The sequence below is a fragment of the Furipterus horrens genome, unplaced genomic scaffold (assembly GCF_987537825.1).
Source record: "Furipterus horrens unplaced genomic scaffold, mFurHor1.1.pri manual_scaffold_5, whole genome shotgun sequence".
NCBI classification, from domain to species: domain Eukaryota; kingdom Metazoa; phylum Chordata; class Mammalia; order Chiroptera; family Furipteridae; genus Furipterus; species Furipterus horrens.
This window is the reverse complement of record NW_028327175.1, coordinates 98,342,630-98,349,543: the sequence shown is the minus strand read 5'-3', so window position 1 is coordinate 98,349,543 and position 6,914 is coordinate 98,342,630. Positions and strand designations below refer to the sequence as shown.

The 6,914-nt window shown below is 43.9% G+C and overlaps 1 non-coding gene across 1 annotated transcript; it reads left to right on the top strand.

Moving 5' to 3' along the window:
• The first annotated feature begins 4,997 nt into the window (after positions 1–4,997).
• On the top strand, positions 4,998–5,104 carry LOC150009131 (U6 spliceosomal RNA). Its single transcript, XR_016511441.1, has one exon. It is a non-coding gene; the product is annotated as a U6 spliceosomal RNA (small nuclear RNA).
• Positions 5,105–6,914: the final 1,810 nt, after the last annotated feature.

Sequence of the window (6,914 nt, the reverse complement as noted above, 5' to 3'; positions counted from 1 at the left end):
AGACTTTAAAAATCTCAGAGTAATTTTTCCCTGGGATTTTGGATCTCTGTTTGGTCAATTGCTTAAGGATGTGAAGAGGTAATATTTCCATTAACAAATGCAAGGCAGGCAAGCAAGGGCAAAGAGGATACAAAACAGGAGACAACCAAAAACCTCTTCTTTTTTATTTTTACATGCATTTTCATACTTCCATTTGAGCGAAGACTTGTCTGCAGTATTTGAAAATTCACTTCAAAGAAAATAATAAAATCTTGGTGCAAGAGAAATTGAGATGCTTTCCAATTTTCCAGCTTCAATAAAATGCTCCCTGGTGTGTCTCTGAAAGTCACTCTGGACAGGAAATTGACAGCAACGGTTCATTTCTAAGGTGATGAGGGAGGGGACTTGGAGGATGGCACTGAGCTAAAGCCAGTATAGCACAGCAAGAGGGGGGAATGGTCTCACAGCAGGGTATGCCAAGATTCCAAAGCTCTATGTGCAAAACACATGGCTAATTGTGGTGTAGGTGTCCATTCTGAAAGGTCTGAGCAGGGGGTGTGTTGCTTTGAAAGCTTCTGGCTGCATGATACTTACTATCAGAGGGCTGTCAAAATCATAGACCCAGGAGAGCCACTCAAAGGGAGACAATGGGTGTTTATTGTGTCTTCAGGCACTTAAATGGATCCAGATTATCCATGTGACTCGGTAGAGAGAAGAATGATGAGGTCAGCCAGGAGCAATCTCCCAGCTTCTGCCTCTGGCATGCTCATAGACCTCCCGTGAGCCCATTGTTCTGAATTCATTCTCCCCAGATCTCTGAGGCTTTCCATCATTCTTTGGCTCTTTCTACCCATTGCATACTATACTTTCATGATAGTCTGATTTTACAGGTGTCAGGATATTTGTCTGCTCAGCCTGACTCTTTCTTGGGAGATGCTTTTGCCTGCAGATCCCCATTCACCCTGGACCTTCGGGACCTTTCCAAGAAGGTGAATTCCAATAAAGAATAGCAGTCAGGGTTTAATTCTAGGTTGGTTAGATGAAAAAGGTCTATTGGACAGTCCACTAGACAGGGTTTAGGGCTGAGAGCTCTGCTTATTAGAGAAAAGAGGGGTACATCAGATCCAGAGCAAAAGGCAAGCCAGACAAATGCTGCACATATAAACCACAGTTGGTAAGTTGCAGATTGACTCTCAGTCAAGTACCACATCCTTGGTTTCAAGATGCAGGTTGAAAGCCTGGTCCAAGGTCCTCCAAGATAGAAGTTGCAGACCTGGGATAAAGCCCCAGGCACTTACTCTCACCGTCCTCATTACACAGAGAGAGGCCCCAGGACTATAACTTGCACCACAGGAGCACAGAGGAAGGTGGAATGTAGGCTTTGGAGTCAGAATCCAGCAAGTGTCCACCACATTGCAACAGCCCCAGTCACACTTCTTCCCCTACGTAGTACATTTCTCAAAATTCTGTTACTTAACATAATTCAGTATTTCAGGTACAACTGAAAACACTCCCAATTCTTTACCAAAAAAGAGCAAATTAAACTCCTGCCCATCATGCCTCCAGCTCCACATCCAGAATCTCTGCTTGATATTTAGCTCTGTGTGAGCCTGTCCAGATATTTGGCAGTCTATGAAGTAGTTGGTTAATTAAACTACCACCCACTCAGCCTACATACCATGTGATGCAAAAGAAAGAGGAAAGAAGAGGGAAATTAATTTAAACACAAAAATGCATATGTGACATCAGTCACATGCCTAATTTATATCCATCTACCCCTCTCAATCTCCACTTGCATGTCTGTATGTCTACCTCTACTGTCCAAATGGATCTGCCTTTTGACCCAGTGATCCCACTTCTGGGAATATATCTGAAGGAACCCAAAGCACTAATTTGAAAGAACATAAGCATACCATGTTCATTGCAACATTATTTACAACGGCCAAGATATGGAAGCAGCCCAAGTATCCATCAGTAGATGAGTGGATAAAACAACTATGGGATGTTTACACAATGAAATACTACTTGGCCATAAAAACAGAAGAAAATTTACCCTTTGCAACAGTATGGATGGATTTGGAGAACATTATGCTAAATGAAATAAGCCAGTCGGAGAAAGACAAATATCATGTTGATTTCACTTTTATGTGGAATCTAATGAACAAACTGAACTAATAAGGAAAATCGGTACAGGCTCATAGATGGAGAGCAGGATGACAGCTGGGGGGTGGGGAGGTTAGGGAGTGGAGGGACTGAGCAAAAAGGAAAAAGGACTCATGGGCATAGACAACAGTGTGGTGATTGCTGGGGAGAGGAGGTATAAGGGGACTAAATGGAAATGGAAAAAAATACAATAAAGATTAAATAAATAAATATATATATATATATATATATATTTATATATATATATAGTGAGCTCTTGATCTTCCCCTAAAATCTGTGCAATCTTCCCAGCCCTGTGGCTTAGGAAAAAAACCTTGGGGATATCCTTAACCCCTCTCATACAGTCAGCAAATATCATTGGTTTTACTTCTAAAGTATGTCCAGAATGCAACCACTCTGCACCCCTTTTCTGTTATAACCCTGTTGCAAACACTTCTGGCTCTTGCTAGGATTGCTGCCATGGTCTCCTAACCCTCCTGCTTGCTCTTCCTCTTGCCCCATTACAATCTATTCTCAACACAGAATGAACCTGTTAAAAGGTTGTCAGATCAATATTCTCCATCTGGCCCTAACACCCAATGGCTTCCAGTGCTCTGCAGCTGGAAGACAAACTCATCATGTTTGCAGGGTACCCACGCCTGGTTCCTGTGACTCCCTATCGGTGAGCCTATCCCTCTTGCTCACTTCACTCCAGCCACACTGGCCTCTTCACTATTCCTCCTACATGACTGGCTTGTCTCCACCACAGCACGTGTGCACTGGTTATCTCTTCTACCTGGGATACCCACATGGCCTGCTCCCTCGCAGTTGCTTCATGTCCTCATTCAAATGTCACCCTCTCAGGTAGCCTGTCCTGACCACATGGTTTAAATCCTCCTGCAATACCCAGTTCTCTTTCTCTGCTTTCATGTCCCCCTGTATCCCCTATCACCTTCTAGAATAACATATATTTTATTTATTTATGTAGTTTGTTATCTTCATAAAGTCGAGAAGAAAATCTTATCTGCTTTATTCACAGCTTTGCCCCATGCATCCAGATACTGTTTGGCACACAGGAGGAGCCAGTAGATATTTGTTGAATCAATAAACAAGTGCTTGAACTGCACAGGGGGCTGTAGCTGGTGTTCCACCCATCTGGAATGTTTCACTTTTCCTGCACCATTCCACACTCTCTCACCTTTTCCCAGCACTTCAGTCAATGAGGGGCTCTCAGGCAGGTTAAGATTACCCAAATCTGCAACGTCAGGGCTCCGAGTCCTTGGTGCACCTGCCTGTGCAGGGTTGCTGTCATCTTCCATGAACCCTTACAGCAGGTCAGGGTGGTATAACTATTCCAGGGGCCCCCTGAGCTCCTTACTGTATAATAGCAGCCCAATTTCCCTTGATACTTCAGTCAATCAGCCTGGCCAACAGGTTAACGAATATCAGGAAATATCCAGGTGGCCGTCTCAACTTCCAGTTCCACTCTCCCCCAATGAGTCCAAGGAGGAAAATATTTATAAATGGGCATTAGGTGTGTTCATGAGAAATGCCCTTCTCATGTTCTCCTTTTTGGTTCTGGACCTCTGTGTCTGGCTATGGGGGAATCAACACCACATTCTGGGCCCTGGTCCACAGCCTTCAGACACTCAGTACCCAACCCGGAAGGCATTGTCTCCCAGCAGGCACTGTAACTGAGCCATAAGTAAGTCATTCCACCAATCCGTGAAGTCAGATGCTTCTGGGTGATAGGACTCATAATAAGAGTAGATCGCATGGGCATCAGCTCATTGCCTTTCTCCTCTGCCTGGGGAGTACATTCTTTGGTCAGAAGCAATGTTGTGTGAGACAGTGAATAACATATTCAGTAACTTGACAGATGACAATGCTGGCAAAGGCCTGACAGACCAGAGGCAAAACAAAATCACATCCAGAATAATGGTGTTCTCCAACAGGGCAAATTGCAGAGTGCTCCATCACAGGAGAGGCCCAGTGTAATTAACCTGCCACCAGGTAGCTGGATGACCTCCAAGCGATATGTTATCGTATCAGTGCTTCCTCATTCCAAGGTTAGTTACTGATATGAGTATACTGGTCAGTTCAGAGTGACAATGGCTTACAGGAGGGACTTGGTGGAGGAAGTCCACATTGCTAAGCCTGTTTTTAGCCTCTGTCCTTAGTACCATAGTTGCCATTTTGTTCACTGGGAACTTTCATGGGTACTTGAGTATTTGAAGAGGAAGATGAGTAATATTGAATAAAGGGTCAATGTGTCCACCTGGTTATTAAGAGCATACTCAGTAGTGGGACATTTTGGAAAGCATTCGCTTTGTATACACATATTCTCATACTCTGGCACAATGTAAAATTTCAATCCTATATATTTCTTTCCCAAGCTGCTTTGTCATCAATACTATGATCTCGATCATTCCAAATCTTTGTTCATTGTAGCTACCCTAGCCTTCTGTCCAAGAATTCTTCATTTGCTTTATGTTGTCTATACTAGCAAGCAGCCTGGCTAATCTATAGTGATTGCATGATTCTGGGTGAGCATAACTAATAACATAATTAGTAATGATTTGGAGGAGGAAGAGCTCCAAGAAATGACAGGGTGTTTAGAAAAAAGGCTTAAAATGAAGAAGGACCAAAAAAACTCAAGAGGGTAGATAGCATGAATTTTGATAGTTCCACCAGAGCGCAGCTGCTGGAATAAACAAGTATGGACCATACTCATGTTCGTTGTCACTGCTCAGGAATCACATTCTATTGTGGATGATCTGATCGATCCTCTTTGGGTGCCATACCTCTGCTTCTTGGCTATTCCAAACTGTACCTTGTGGGAGACAAGCAATTTCCCAAAAGGAAATCAATATGCTGTGCTTGCTTCGGCAGCACATATACTTAAATTGGAACAATACAAAGGAGATTAGCATGGCCCCTGTGCAAGGATGACACACAAATTTGTGAAGCGTTCTATATTTTTTAGAAAATCAATATGCCAATATCAAAGGTGAAATGGACAGTAAACAGTCATAAACTCTACAAATGCCTGGTACATTGGACCTCTTGGTCTACAGATCTTCGAGGTGTTCAGAGGTCTTTTGGTGGAGAAGTTGTAGTAGTGGGGTGAAGTGGAATGACCATTACTCATAAAGTTACTTAGAGAGTTGGTGTATTAATAAAGATTAGATTCTTGCTGCCATCCACCTCTCTCCTCACCCCATTCATCTCCCTGTCCACAGTCTGAGCTGCTGATTCTACTGTTTGATAGGTCACAACCATTCACATGTAGTTCAGATGTGACCTTTGCCACACTGACCTGTGGTCTGGCTTTTTAAGGACTATCCTGACCTCAGGCACACACGTCAGACCACACAGCCCATTTGGGTCTTACAAGGTAGGACTGCAGCAGTCCCAGCCTCCTGGCTCCACCTCTACTTCTGGTTAGGTTCAATATCAGCTTTCCAGACATAAAATCATATAAAAGCCTTCCACAAAGGAAAGAGAAGGAAAAAAATTGATAAGCGCCTGTGCTCAGCTTCCTGGCAGGTTTTCATTAGGTCCGAATGAAGCTTGGGCCTGCAGGCCTTTTTAAATTTCCACTTGATTTGGCTCAGCCAGCTCCTTATCCATGAGGACCTCCACGAAAGCTGAGCAATTCCCAGGCTCAGGTGTCATCCAGAGCTAAGGCTAGGGCTGGAGAATAAAAGGAACTAGAAAAAGATTTTATCTTGTTTCCAAGAGCAGCAGCACTGTGTCTCCTAGACATTTTTCTTGAGTAGTTGTCTGATGAACTCCAACCTCTTGAGAGGGGCCTGGAGGGAAACTCTGTCATACCAGGGAGCCTGGGCTCCAGCTGCAGCTCTGGCAGCTTGCATATTTCCTTTCTGAGCCTCAGTTTCCTCTTCTGTGGAGTATTGTAAAGAATAGTATCTGAATAAGTGTGAGTGTATATAAACATGCATATTTATCACCCATGAAAATGAAAATACTTTGCATTTTGCAAAGCATTTTATCTACATTATTTTGTTTAATAGCAACATTTGACTTTGGGGCTTAAATATTGTTAAACCAATTTTATCGATGAGAAAACTGAGGATCATAGAAGAGACCAGATAACAGATGGTTAGCTGGCCTCAGAGTCCTGCCTGTCTTACTCAGAAGCATGTGCTTGACAATCATACCGCCTCTGTACCTACATTATGAATACTGTGTCTGGGGCAGAGTGGCCACTCCATAATCACTGCTACTCTATTTGAACATATGCTTAATTTCCATTCATATGAGTCTAGCTGACTCTGTGCACGTGGGCCTCGCTGCCATGAGCAATATTTTGGCAGTGCTTGTCACTGAGAGCATTTTCATATGCTAATAAGAATTAATAATTCATGTTCAGTAATCTGCCTGGTGTTTTTCCCATCCCTGTTTCTCGCTGGGGGACAAAGTGGTCGAGAGATGATGCTTCCTTGGAGGGAAGGCCGGGCCATCTGCATAGTTATCTCCGCGGTGGGCCTGCATGTCTCCTGCTGCAGTCAGGGAAGATGACTGAGGGGGATTAGGAGGCAATGCCAGCCTCTCCCTTAGGGAGTCCTTCGTGCCCTGTGCTGGCAGCTGAGGAGCTGCAGGGAGCTGATCTCTCTGCACAGGGAATGCGCTCTGCTGCTGAGCATTTCTGTCTCATCTGACTTTTCACGGCAATTGTTTTAGATTAGGTGCCCTGTGATTTTGTGGACTCTATTGAGCCTGAATGAGCCCTCCCTGGGAACCAGGCCTAGCAAGACAGGAGGGCCTTT